Source organism: Adiantum capillus-veneris, chromosome 15, assembly GCF_014529385.1.
Source record: "Adiantum capillus-veneris isolate H3 chromosome 15, ASM1452938v2, whole genome shotgun sequence".
NCBI classification, from domain to species: domain Eukaryota; kingdom Viridiplantae; phylum Streptophyta; class Polypodiopsida; order Polypodiales; family Pteridaceae; genus Adiantum; species Adiantum capillus-veneris.
The window spans coordinates 87,135,689-87,150,012 of NC_140945.1; the positions used below are offsets into that span (position 1 = coordinate 87,135,689).

At 40.7% G+C, this 14,324-nt stretch overlaps 1 pseudogene; it reads right to left on the reverse strand.

Annotated features, from left to right (window-relative positions):
• Positions 1-1,200: 1,200 nt before the first annotated feature.
• On the reverse strand, positions 1,201-1,808 carry LOC147441018 (glycine-rich RNA-binding protein 4, mitochondrial pseudogene; annotated as a pseudogene).
• Between the last annotated feature and the right edge of the window lie 12,516 nt (positions 1,809-14,324).

The following is a 14,324-nucleotide window of genomic DNA, read 5'->3' on the forward strand; positions in this document are numbered from 1 at the left end:
GAATCTATTGTTTTTGGGTGATAATTTTTTTCTAGACATTCAAACTTCAGGCCCACTTCATGCTTCAAGCCAAATAATAAACAAGAAAGCAAGAAATAAATCTTTGTTACTAAGGGTGCAAATTAGCTAGAACAAACACGGGTAACATCCTCTCATTTTGTCGCATGTACAATCCAAGAGCAAATTAACTACCACAAAGACTACATGTTAAAAGCTTAAAAGCTATGGAAAACTTTAAAAATGAAGCCAAATCTTGAGTGAGGAACGAGCCCTCACCTTTTATGTTGCTAACATTTTGCGAGAAGCTATCAACGTTTTGATGGTCGAGAACAAGTACCTACATAACCAAACAAACATGATTTTATTACCTTGTATACAAAAAATTCTTCTCAAATTGCATAAACTTCATCTTAAATAACATCTACAAACACAACAACAATCGCAACAACCTCTTCGACTTATATAGGTCGTGCTGCTTCCGTGAAAGTAAGAGCCAAGCAGCATTGAAGCCTATGATGCAGGAAATGTCAAGGAAAGGAGTCCTACTAGTTTTGAAATAATCTTTAAAGTGAGCACAACACATAGCAAACAATCAACGCAACATAATGCGACATCAAATGAGGCCTCTCCCACTTTCAAGATCACAAGGCAGCAACTAAACGGATTATTTACACTAAGTATTTACACTAAACGAGGGCAGACTATTTACAGAGGCGGACATTGACGAAGCTCTTTAGTACGGATGCAATACTTTCCTGGACAATGCCCAATGCTGGGCATTTTCGGACATGGATGATGATGATGATTTTAGTCTTTCACTTTACTTCATTGTTTTTGGATTGGATCCACCAAGATCATATCAATTTGGTCTCATAAGTCATTTTGGCTTTTTGGAGGCGTTTAATACAACATTTCATTTATCTCTCTCTCTCTCTCTCTCTCTCTCTCTCTCTCTCTCTCTCTCTCTCTCTCTCTCTCTTGAAAACAGAAACATTTCACTTTTTAAAGCTTTGCATGCAGGACACCATCGACAAATGCATACATGAGCCAGTTGCAAGAGGTTTGGATACTATAAAACCTACATAAGGAAAACCCGATAGGTTGCAAGAAAGAGCTGCCCCATTCATACTACCACAGCCTCCACAGAGAAGAAAAGGGTTCAAAAAAATCCATCTATGCATGCAGAGCTGTTCAGTGGTACAAAGCTGGTAACATCCCTTTAATAGTGTGAAAAAAAGAGCAATTCTAAGCTCTGGATATATCATACATGCGAATGCGCTACAACAAGGATAATCCATCCAGGCATTCAAGTCTCCTTACTGATTCGACGTGCTTGCATCTAGTGATGGTATCGAGCCCCAGTCATCATCGGCGGGAGCAGACTCAGAGGAATCCAAGGCGAAGCTAGACCCAAACCCACTACCACTGCCAAAGTCTGACGAAGGACGCACAGGGCGAGTAGACGCTCGATCTACGCGGATAGCTCGGCCATCAAGATTATGATCATTAAGTTTCGACAAAGCTGTATCTGCGTCTTCCTCCTTGTAATAAGTGACAAAACCAAAGCCACGAGAGCGCCCTGTCTCTTTGTCCATGATAATCTTTGCGTCTTCCACCTCGCCATGTGCACCAAAGACCTCCCGTAAGCCATCTTCCGTGGTGCGGAAGGAAATGCCTCCAACGAACATATTGCTGCCCTCGACTGTGTATGTGCGCATGGACATCAGTGAGGAGGGAGCTTGATAGAGCCTGCCCCGTAGACTCTGATCCAATCCCCACAACAGAAGGCGCTTACTTGCCTGTGCCATCTATGCCTTCTCTATGACTTCTGCTAGGCCTCTACCTTCTGTTGGCCTTCTACAACCCTCTCTCTCTCTCTCTCTCTCTCTCTCTCTCTCTCTCTCTCTCTCTCTCTCTCTCTCTCTGTGTGTGTGTGTGTGTGTGTGTGTGTGTGTGTGTAGTCGGGCGTGTACGTGTGAGCATGCAATCTGAAAATGAGCCTTTCAAAACCCCAGCTTTCTGTGTTTGACGACGTGGTACAAAGCTTGAAATCATGCAGCCAAGTAGCTCAAACCTAGACACACACACACACACACAGAGAGAGAGAGAGAGAGAGAGAGCCTATTCTATTGCTTAATATCGCAAAACAAAAAATCAGTTGGAAGGTGCACGTACCTGAAATCCAACAGTGAGCTCGATTGTTGTGCGTCATTGGAGGCCTCTGCCTCTCTCTCTCTCTCTCTCTCTCTCTCTCTCTCTCTCTCTCTCTCTCGCTTCACAACTCAAAAAAGAGCACGTTCAACTCACACGCCATTTTTTTGGGGGCAGCTACTATTGAATTTTCATGCAACTTTGGAACTTGAGCTCTTAGACCTAAATCACACACGGACACGGACACGGATACAAACTTGAGCCACTTTTTTTTAATGGAGAGAGAGAGATAGATAGATAGATAGATAGATATTATTTGTCTGCCTTCACCATGCATTGAGGGTACTGTCGAGGGTAAGCGCGTTAAAAATCGGACCCAAACTACATAGGGCTCTGGTTAAATGTCGGCCTGCTAGGCCGCGTGTAGGTGGGCGTGACTGGCCTAGCCGGTTATGTCGCTTTTTGGGGGGGCAGCAGACATTTTAAACATATGTACAGCATGCGCCACGGCCTCTGCAGATGCACGCACGTAGTGCAGTGGTTAGGGCAGTGCTTCTAGGACGCGAGGTCGGGGGTTCGAGACTGCGTGTGAGCTCCGTGTGTTGACTTTTGGTCAACGATCACTTAACGGCTACATTCGACGGCAACAACCAGCATGCCTTGCTTTGCCACGAGGCCTAGCATTTCGAAATATAACCAAAACCAACTACATCGTGTCATGTGCTCTATAGCCCCGCCATACAATCTCATGCACAAGTAAAACCCTAGCTAGGTTCACTTCACACTCAAATGAACACTAACGCCCGTATCACACTATCACACTAGGGTGCTCGTCCCCTGTTACAGTGTCCCGTAGCCAAGAGCTACCACCATTTGAAGCCTATCAAAATGCTTCCTGTATTTTACTTTTTGAAGGTTGGCCAGGTCATGAAAAGATCATCGGCCTTGCTGGGTCGCCCCTCCAAGCAACAAACTTTCACTACTACCTCGTCAAATTACCACACACCATCTCAACACAGTCGTGGTATGCCTGCCCCAGTGTGACGGGGGCTAAGATTAAAGTCAATAAAAAATACCTCTATCTCGCCAACAGACTTTGAAAGTTATCTCTAACATTGAAATTTCAAATTTGGCTCTAAAATTTAAATTTGCAGGTAGGAATTTGGAAAAGAGAGCAACTCTCATCGAGGAGAACGGTACTCAGACGTGAAGCAAAAATTGTATCTTTGCATTTGTATGTAACAATAAATGTGAGCCTTGCGGAAGCTAGCATAGGGAATGTTTAGAGCAATCCACGATAACAGGGATGAAGCCCTAGTCTAGTCCAATGAAGATGTGATGCATCAACAGTTTTTTGGCCACTACACTAACACCATTATCTTCATATGGGAGGAGCAACATCTCTTTTATTGCCGAAAAGACTGGCTCAACATCGGAGCTCCTTACTGGCTCCTTTTTTACCTTACTTGTGCCTTATTTCTAAAAGTGGTCATGTAGTTTGCCACGTCACTTGCAAAAAAATTAACATTTCACCAAGGCCTCCCCGTGGCAGGCCAAAAATGTTGGAAACGCCATCGATGAGGGCGCACATCACGGAACAAAGCAGAGGGCAACATGCCATATTTTCCTTAAAAAAAGCAATGACTGCTTTGAGCCCACACAAGATGGAGGGAAACTTATCTGTTGTTTTGATAGGAACCATGCCACATAAGAAAGACCAAACTCGGGCAAATCCTTAGCCCCCCCCCCCCCCCCCCCCCCCACCACCACCACCACCACCAAATGGCAGCCAACTAGCTCGCTTCACAAGTTCCTCGTTCATCAATGATTCATTGTCGTCAGCACCCATTAGTAGTGACATATTGCACAAAGAAGTATGTTGTTCCGCCTTTTGCTACTACAAAGCCCAAAAATGCATGAACTACATGACAATACTCCATATTGGACATAGATTCAAGCATACCCATGTCCCTCTCCATACCTACCCACGTTTAAAGAAAACAATTATGGGCATGACCAATACATATATATCAATGTCATTGACATTACAAGTGAACATGCTCATTATCAACACCTTAAGTACACATGAAGACGGTGATGCACTAATAATTAGGGAAACTCACACTCATGACCATCAGGTATGTGTGTTCTACAACCATGTGGTCTATATATGAAGAAGAAAATATAGTTTGAGGGAGCAGCGATAGGCCTTCTCTTGATTGCTTTCATAAATGAGCTGAATTAGATTGCAAGACATATCCTTTCCTTTATGCTTGATGTTACTGCGGCACAAAGTGCTCAAGAGGTACACATGCTGTTGTATGATGATGCCATAATGGTGAACATTGTAACCATAAGCTTCATTATGCATATTATTGACTACACACTACAGCATCCCTACTACATCATCAATACCCAATAGAGGGTGTAGAAACATTGAAATAAAACTTACTACAATGTGCAACATGATTATGGCAAGGAAACCCTGGGTGGTTTTAATTGAAGGTGAAAGGATGACCTTTTTCCATATCCAATCAATTATGCTTGCATCTTGAAGACATGTTGCCTTATGCAAGACCTTCACAAGATGACAGAATTCACAATAAGGGATACGGTATTAATCATAGGAGAGATACAATCTCTTAGTCCTTATCACAAATCAACAAACTTGGCATTGGCCCAGCACTGGGTGTTTAGTTAAGGATTGTGCATGCCATCAAATATTTCTTCATATGTATAGTAGGTAAAGCAATGCAGCTCTATTAGATGGGTGAGCATAAACAAATATATTCATACTTCTTGATGTTTTGGATTTTAAAACCCCTTCAATAAATTTACATCTATTGATTATTTATGTCCCTAATGTAAAATAAATTATGTAAGACTTTAGCAAATTCAATACCCTTCCATTGAACGCATGTACTATCTTACATATTCCATAGTGGACACCCCGGGTTGGGAAGCCATGATTTTGAAACACAAAAACTTCCTCTCATTTTGTCCCTCTCTCTCTCTCTCTCTCTCTCTCTCTCTCTCTCTCTCTCTCTCTCTCTCTCTCTCTCTCTCAAATAAATATGATACCCCCTCCCTTATTTTTAAGCTTGGGAGATAAATTAATGGGGGCCTATCCCTAACTTATACGCTTATGTAACTTGTAAAAAAAACCCCTCCCCTGCACTTACGTGGTGCGGTAAGTTTTCCATGGTGAATCCCCCGGGGGGAAAAAATACAGCAAGATACTCATCATTTTGTATATATTATCTTCTTTTCTTTTTCTTTTCCTTTTCCTTTAATAGTTTTTTAGAGATTTCTAACTCTTAGCGGGCATAATCATGAGCCATATCGGCACACTCTAAATGCCAAGTTAAGAATATGTATGTATGAGTGATTAAAATAATTTTGGCAAAATTTTGGCCAATTAATAATAATTGTAAGTAATTTTCCTTCAATTTTAGCACTAAAAAGCTAAAAAGAACAAATCATCAACAAAAATTAATAAGTTGAGCCAGGAAAGTCAAAATTTACTTTTGCAAGCAAATGCCAAAACTTCAAAGCAAGGGCCTTGAACATGGCAAATATGGAAAGGTTTGGCACAGGATGGATTTTGAGCCAACTTCTAAGGATCAAAACTGCAAATTAAAGGGCATTTGTTGACCAAATATCAGAATCGAGAACGGATCAAACTGTCAGTGATATGGAAAGCAAGATATGATCACTGGAGGTAGGTATGAATGGGGCATTCCGGGTAGATTGGGAACATATAGTCAAAAGGGGCAAAATAAGCTCATTTGCATTCACACACACACACACACACACACACAGAGAGAGAGAGAGAGAGAGAGAGAGAGAAACATAGAGTTTCCTGCTTTGTTTCTGCCTGTTGCGACCACCTCAATAGCTCTTACTCCACCAGATTTGACAGGTATGATCTTAACCCTACAAGAACACCTGTGTATGCTTCACACTACACCAACATTACCAAAACAACAGATCAGAGTAGATCAAAGTCATAAATTCTACAAGTTGTCAAGGCCAATGGGGGAGTTCAAAACTTACCCAAAACAAAAACCTTTTCATTAATAGACCCTTGGCAATTGGCAAAACCACTATATGCAAAAACACTTGCAAAAGAGGTTGGAACATTTCCCCAAACCCTAAAAACAGAGAAAATTGCACAGTAGGCTCCCCATAAGGCCAGGAACAACCTCCACTAGTTGGAATTGCAAGATCCCAACATGGATTGTCATCCATGTACCTTGATGACAAAATCAAGGCGGGAGTTGATCACTGGCTGGAGGATGCAAAAGTATAACTGACCATGCAAAACTAATCACAAAAAGGGGTCTTAAAATCTTTAAAACCTAATTATTTGTTACTATTAGTCTGCAAATGGTCATTTGGAACTAATCAAGGAAAAAGGGTCAGTTTTCAGCAAAAACATTATGGAGTAGGGTTAGGAGAAGAACATGAAGCTACCCCACTAGCCAGAGTAGCAATTGAAACATTCTAAGGCTTTTTTCCAAAGCAACTTAAAACAAGAAGGAGTCTGGAAGAGGGTGAAACACAAGCATCAAGGAGAAATAACACTAAAGGTCTAATAAAGGGCAAAGCAAAGCAAAATAGTACCTACAAAGTCGTGAAAATTACCTGGATCAATTTTCCCCTTCAAATGAATTCGAAAACTGATGGAAGTTGTGGAGAGATAGGCAAGACCATGGTTTTCAAGCATAAATCATCTAGAGTCAAGGCGTTATCAAATGTCAATCAAAAGATCATTTAATATGGGGAGACAAAAGGGAAACAAGAGTTAGAATATAGATATGTGCTTGTAGACATATCTCAACCATGGGCCTAAAAGTGAGAGATAATGTTATCTCTAACTAGAGGCCGAAAGGGAGACAGTCTACCAAAGAGCTAGGTGCCATAAGTTCTTTAAGCTCACCTCACCACCATGGGACCAAGAGGAGAGATAACTACATCTCATTAAGGGTCCATAATGGAGGCAGCTTAACAAAGAGCAAGGTGCACTTAATGAAGCTCTAAAAGACCTTAGGGTTGGCTTCATTAAAGCCTCCAAAGGTAAGTGTTAAAAGCCTTAAGACATAGTCTTTAATTTTTAACTTTAGTCAATTAATGTCCAAGTAGGCAAGGGGGCAACTTGCTTAAGCAGGGGCTGTGCTTAAGCAGGGGACTAGCAACGCCAGAAACAACTACAGCTTCGACTGCTCTTGAAGTACTGAAAACAAAAGAAAGAACAACCGATGATGCTAGTACCTCGGATCAAGTCCAAAAGAGTCTAAAAAAACCAAGATCGCCTCATTCGCAAGTTGTGGTAGAGGAGGGAGCATAAATGATCAAGTCATTTGACATTGATGCACATCTAGACCAGATCAAGCTCCACTTTCAATGCCAAAGAGCTCTCTACAACTTGCATAAACTAGAGCTGGAGGAGACAAGGAAAGAGGCCATGAAAGCAGCCAAAAGCACAATGCAACTGCAAAACAAAATCGACGAGTTGCAAACAGTCCATTTGCGACTCCAATCTCAATTACAAAGGAAACAAGAGAACATTGCATATTACTACAAGGAAGTCCAACAATTCAATGAAGCCAACACTACTCTACAAGAGTCTTATGTGGTGGTTAGTAAGACTCTGACCCAACTTCTAGCCGCCTTGCAGGAGACACTGAGCTCCATAAGCATAATAGCTAAACCGACCTCGCTGACCAAAGAGGTCCACGATCTAAAGGAGGCCCTTGCTCAAGAAAAATATGATAGGAAAATTATGACAACAGATCATAGAGCATTACAGAAATCTAAAGACGAAGAAATTGAAAATCTCAAAAAGCAGCTGCAAAGGCAAAGGCATTTTTGGATGCTCTAAGGACAACACGGGTGAAGCCAGTACAAACAGTCCCTGTGGAAGCTGAACAAACAGAAAGACTCGAGCCTTTCACCTTTGAAGCTTACAACATAGATATGCCAGGTACAAGCACAGGAAAGGCAATGCAGGAGTCTGAAGATCCAGCCATGACGTCCCATCTTGGATATTGCAAAAGAAGAAATTCAGTGGTGGATCTCAGAAGTAAATGACCCTTCACACAAGGATTATCTGCAATATGAGCTCCAGGTGTTGGAGTCAGTGACCCTTCTCATGATCACTCCCGACGAAGTGGTAAAAAACCTCGGGCATGAGATGATCGCATTACCACTGAGATGAGGCAGGAGGCTCTATTATAGAAACAAAAAATGCTACCTACTCTTGAGCCAAACCAAAGAGGAGATTACAGGGATTTTCCTGTCACTGCCATACAAATTCATACTATCATTGACAATCAGCCAGTCTAGCAAAAGAAATGGTTTGAGCAGCCCAAATGATGAATCATATCATAGAAATGCTCCACAGCATCTCAGGATCGACCCAACTTATTGTCCTATCAACAGACGGCGATCTTGGGAAAGCTTTTATTCATGGCAAAGCAAAAGACCAGCAGTCTTGAACTACCCAGTTATAACGAAGGCAAGCAATAAAATTCTTCCATCAGAACAGTATATGGTTCGGATGCTCAAAGGAGTCATCAACATCAGAAGGAAATACGAGATCTTGCAGGTAGGTGTCTCTTCTAGTTTCACACAATAGCATTTTCTCAAATGATAGGTCGATCTATTATGGAGAATATACGTCATATACCTGCGAGAGAACCTAGGAGTAGAGCGGTACAAATTGCAAAGCTTACGTAAAAATTCAATGGGGGCGAAGATTCTTGAAAGCACATCAAAGCATTTGAACAAGTATGTTTCCCTAGGAGAACACAACGAACTACATAAGAGAAATCGTTTAACACTAGGTTGGTAACCTAACAGGACATAAAAGTGTCCTTTCAGGGTTTTGAAAAAAACCTCCAAAACCATAGTAGATCCACTCATTTTGTAAAATCTTTCATGAGGTTATAGTTCAAGGCCTACTACACATGGAAAAAATAAGAAACTTGTAAAATTTCTCATCTTTTGGTCACACCAAGCCTCCAAAGTGGATGGACCAGTGCATTTTCATCAAAACAATCATTTCTTACGTTTTCTTGTATAAAAATAAGATTAGGGATTTTTGTAGGAGTTGAGATAAATTCCCTAGTTAACTTCAATGGGTTGGTGATCAGAACATATGATTGCTTCTCACTCACTATTTTTTGTTTTGCCAAAATAAATAGGTACAAAAAAAGTTGAATTTTTACCATTCTACAAACATATCATCAAAGTTTCTATAGCCATGCTCAATACAAATAATATATGCATGTTTTCTTAGTTCCCTATTGTCCTTTATGTTCATAAGGATCCATGGAGCATGTCAAAAGAATAATACATCTCTTACCAAGGGGAATCTTGGGGACAAAGATGAAGTGTTAAATACAGCAAACATGAAAAAACTGGGTTCAACATTATGAGTTGTAGAATCCCATAGAAATTATTCAATATCTAGCCAAATTTGATCCTTATGACTAGATATGGTTACTACCTACAAAATGCATGTAGTTGTCACAAGAAACTAACAATATTGAAAAAGCTATACTTCATATACTAGAATGTTTCGTTTTCTTCTATAATTGAAAAAATCAACCATCGTTGTGTACTATGCAAAATAGGGTATTAGGTGCCCCAAAACTCAAGGAATGTTAGCTTTATGTTACAATATGCGACATAGAAAATCAGAAATGCATTTGGATATCATGAAATCCACCAAAAAAAATCATAGAAGAGCTAAAATTGGCTAAAAAACAGGATTTGACAATTTTTGTAATTTGGTCATAACTTACAACTTTAATATTTATTTCTCCCTAGAAGCATTAGGACATGTTGAGGACTACTAAAGATAGTTCTCTAGCATTATAGACCTCACAAACATGAATTCTAGAGTGGTATAATTGCAAAAAGTTTAAAAAAGCCAAAAACTGGACCCGTTTTTTCACACAGTTTAGGTTGTGAAATGTTGTGCAAGGACAATGTTAAAGATGGAATTGATATTCCAAAAAAATGTCGAGTTTTTTTCAGCTCATGAGACAACTTTCTAGATAGATAACACCTCAAAATCCATTTTGAAACTCTTGACATAATTCAAGAAAAATGGTCAATTAACAGGACATAAAAGTGTCCCAGGACATAAAAGTGTCCCATTACCAACCTAGTGTTAAGCTTGACTTTGAGTAGGAAGGCTAGGGATTGGAATAGGATCTTAAGGATGGAAGAGAAAATGATTTACCCTACTCTTTGAAGATTGTTCCTAAAGGAATATATACGAGAAGGTGTGCTTTGGGGTGTAGCATCTCACCTACAAAAGGCCAAACGTGAGAAAGACTAGTCAGTGAGAGACTTTATCAGTCTTCTAAAGCACTTAAACTCTCTTTGTCCTGTAAATGAACGTTCCAACAATAACCAATTTCTTGATAGATTCCTCCGAGGATTGCAACATGAAAATATCTATAATGGCCTAGTCATTAGAGGTATTACTACTTGGGAGGCATTCACTACCAAAGCAATCCAATTTGTAAAGTGTGATCTTTGTCCTAGAATATGAGTCAAGGAGTGAAGAGAAGGAATTATCTCACATGCAATGGTGCAAGGTTGTAGAGCTACTTAAAGCTCATTTGATGAATGAGTAAATACACATCTATTTTGCAACACATCTCCCTTGTTTATGGTGATCTTGTGATGGCTTAGCAAATACTCAAGATCGTGTTTATGAGTCCAAGTTAATTGATCTTGGAACCTAATTCACTTGAATGATAATCTAGCCAACACACACTCACTTGTGTGCACGATGTTTATCTTTCATCCACCCTAACTAGCACAATCCCATTCCCATCAAGTGCTATCAGAGCACCAGGCTATGCTCGTTAGGTTTGTTATTATGCATTTTTTTTAGTGATTATCATTTCATTAGAGTGATTAATATTTATTAATCCTTCTAATTGTTGTTTGATTACCAAGCTTCGGGCATGTCCTTGAATTAAGTCCTTGGGCCACTAACCTTCTTGATAATCAACAAAGATTAGTGCTTTTACTTAAATATGTAATTGCATTATTGCATTAGACCTATTCCCACTCATTTTGCATCAATAAGTTGCTCCTCACTTGAACAAAATTGCATTGATCCATTGGTATGTATGCATAGCGTTTCCCAAGAGCTTTCATTTGAGCCCGTCTACACACATCTTGGACTAAGCATTACAAGTTAACGGTATAATTAAAATCAAGCTTTGAAGCTGAGATATCTGCTCTTCTTGCAAGTATCTAGGAAGATTTGTGTGTCTGTTTGAGAGCAATCAATGCTCAAGACACTTTTGGTGGAGGTGAACATTTAAAGGATTTCAAAAACCTCAAAAGCATGTGAAAGTACACCTTTTTTAAAGGCATCTTGACTTTGTAGAAGGGGGTAAGCATCAAAGACAAGCACATGCTCTTAACCTACCTCTCAGAGCCCTACATTCAGTTCCGCTTACAAACCTCGTTCTGACACATGCACGCGAATGGATCACTTTTAGAAAGCCTCCTTCATGCTCCTCGCTACTTATGGCTTGCAACTTGTAACCAGTTGTTCCATTACTCTTGGCCTCAGCTCGTCATCACCCGTGCTCAGCAACAGATCTCCATGACCTAGTTCCTACAGTCCAGCTCAGCACCATCTCGTCCAGCATCGCCTCCAAGTCACACTGCCAAATTTTCTCCCCTTGCAAGTGGATAACCACCACAGGGCAAAAAAAAAAGGAAGCAAAACCAGCAGCCTTTTTCAGCCATAGCTAATCCTTGCAGGCGAGCAAGATTCACCAGCGACTACAGAAGGGGAGCCCGACTACTCACGACACCTCCTTATCTTTGTGTGCCATGTAGCGCTATCATCTCTCTATAGTGCAGGGCTCAAGGGCACCTCATTTTCCCAAGCCGCCCTCGGGCCTCGGGTCTAAGCACTCATTCCAAGGTGACTACATCAAGCCACCATATCAAGCCACCATCAACCTCAATATCGACAACATTGCCCTCGACAATCACATCAAATTTTTCTCCCTTTTTTAATGTTAAAAGATAATATATATTAAAAAACACAATTTACTAAAGCACCAGTTCCCGCTTTCCAAAGGGACTCCTTCACTTGGTTCTTGGCTCCGCCCAGCAAGCAGGGGTTTGAAAGTTCCTTAATTGCCAAGCCTATCATCACATGCCTCTTTCTTTTTCATGAGGGTGCAAGTCAAAAAGGGTTTAGAGAGTGCTAGTGCGGTTGTATGCTTGTAATCCCTTTGTAGTGCATACCATGCAACTAGTTGATAGAGTAATTATTGCAAAGCACAAAATCGAGTCAAAAAATGCAAATCCAACAAACTGTGTGGCTCCAACGGAGAAAGGTCGGGCATTGATCGACTAAGGGAGGATGACCAAAGGGAAATTGGCAGCAATAGCATTTGCATCCGTGTTAGTAGGTTTTTTTTTTTCATTGTGGTTTTCAGCATTGCACTTCTTTTTTCAATAAAGCCAAATTGCACAACAAAAGGGGAAAAGAAGCACTTGTTCGAGGGGAGGATACAAAGACAAAGACCATGAAGTAGTTGAAGACAAAGCATTGAAGAAGACGAAGGTGCTCTTGGATTAGAGCGAAGTATACATTTCTAGGAATTTTGCTCTTGGATTAGAGCATTGTTTTTTGGCTCCTGGATTGGAGTGTTATGATGTTTGTCTCCTGGATTGGGGATGGTATCCTCGATTGGCGATGGTCTCCTGGACTGGAGATGTTCTTTTGCTCCTGGATTGGATTGTGCCAGTGATGTCAGTTTCTTCCTAGTCCAAACCTCAAGGGGAGGATTGTAAAGTGTGAGCTTTGTCCTAGAATATGAGTCAAGGAGTGAAGAGAAGGAATTATCCCAGATGCAGTGCTGCAAGTTTGTAGAGCTACTTAAAGCTCATTTCATGAATAAATAAAAACAAATCTATTTTGGAACACATCTCCCTTGTTTATATGGTGAGCTTGTGATGGCTTAGCAAATACTCAAGATCGTGTTTATGAGTCCAAGTCAATTGATCTCGAAACCTAATTTGGTTGAGTGATAATCTAGCCAACACACACTCACTTGTGTGCATGATTTTTATCTTTCATGCACCCTAGCTAGCACAATCCCATTCCCATCACAATTGGACAAAAAATTTCATGATTACAGGTGAAAGAGTGTCCTTTGAGCCAAATTCTAGTAGCTCGCAAGCATCGGGGCATGAGCCAATGACCATAAAACCTATTGTTAAAGAGCCAAAGATATCTGAGATGACGTTAGCATATCTCACCAAGGCCATTCAAGAAATTCTTAGAGATAATCATGCTCCACAAAACAATCATATGTATCCAAGAAGGGAACAACAATGATGTCGCTTTGGTCCACATAGCACTAGTGAGAATGCCCTACACTTAGAGTAAAATTCAATGGAAATTGCAATGCATGTGGTAGGTATGGTCACCAAGCTAAGTGTTGTATAATTCTCAAAGTGTGATGGCGAATAGACCGCCCTTGGCCTGGACGGATTCACCCGAGTTCTTGCCTTGATGCATGTCCCACCTATTGAACAACTATCACAACACATGGTTCCTAGAGCCCAAAATGTTGCTCAAGCTACATCGCTACCACCTCCAGTGCTAGGACTACAGCCCCCGCACCCAAGAGTCACCCTTATGAATCATATGGGTTGTGAGCCATCTAGTGCTTGTTTGGAAGAAAGGCTGTGAGGAAGATATAGACCATAATATTGCCTATGGGATGGATACACTTGAGGAGTGTCCACAATACTACATGGAGGACTACTGGGGACAAGTCAAACCTATTTATGAAGTAGCTTCTCTTGCAGTAAGAGGCCAAAATATCAATCTCACTACCAAGAGACCACCTCTTCAATGCTATGAGTGTGGGGTCCGCATCATGTAGTTGAGTTTCCTATTAGACTACAAAAGAATGTCACACTAGTGCATACCAATCAAGGGAGCACATCTACAATGCCAATACTCATGTGTATTCGATGTGGCATAGACCATTGGATTGCCCAATGTCCTAATAATCCAAATGCACCAAGGATCACGCCATTGAACTTAATTGAGATTATTAAGGTGCCATCACAAAGTACACCAGTGGTACCAGTAAATGTACTCA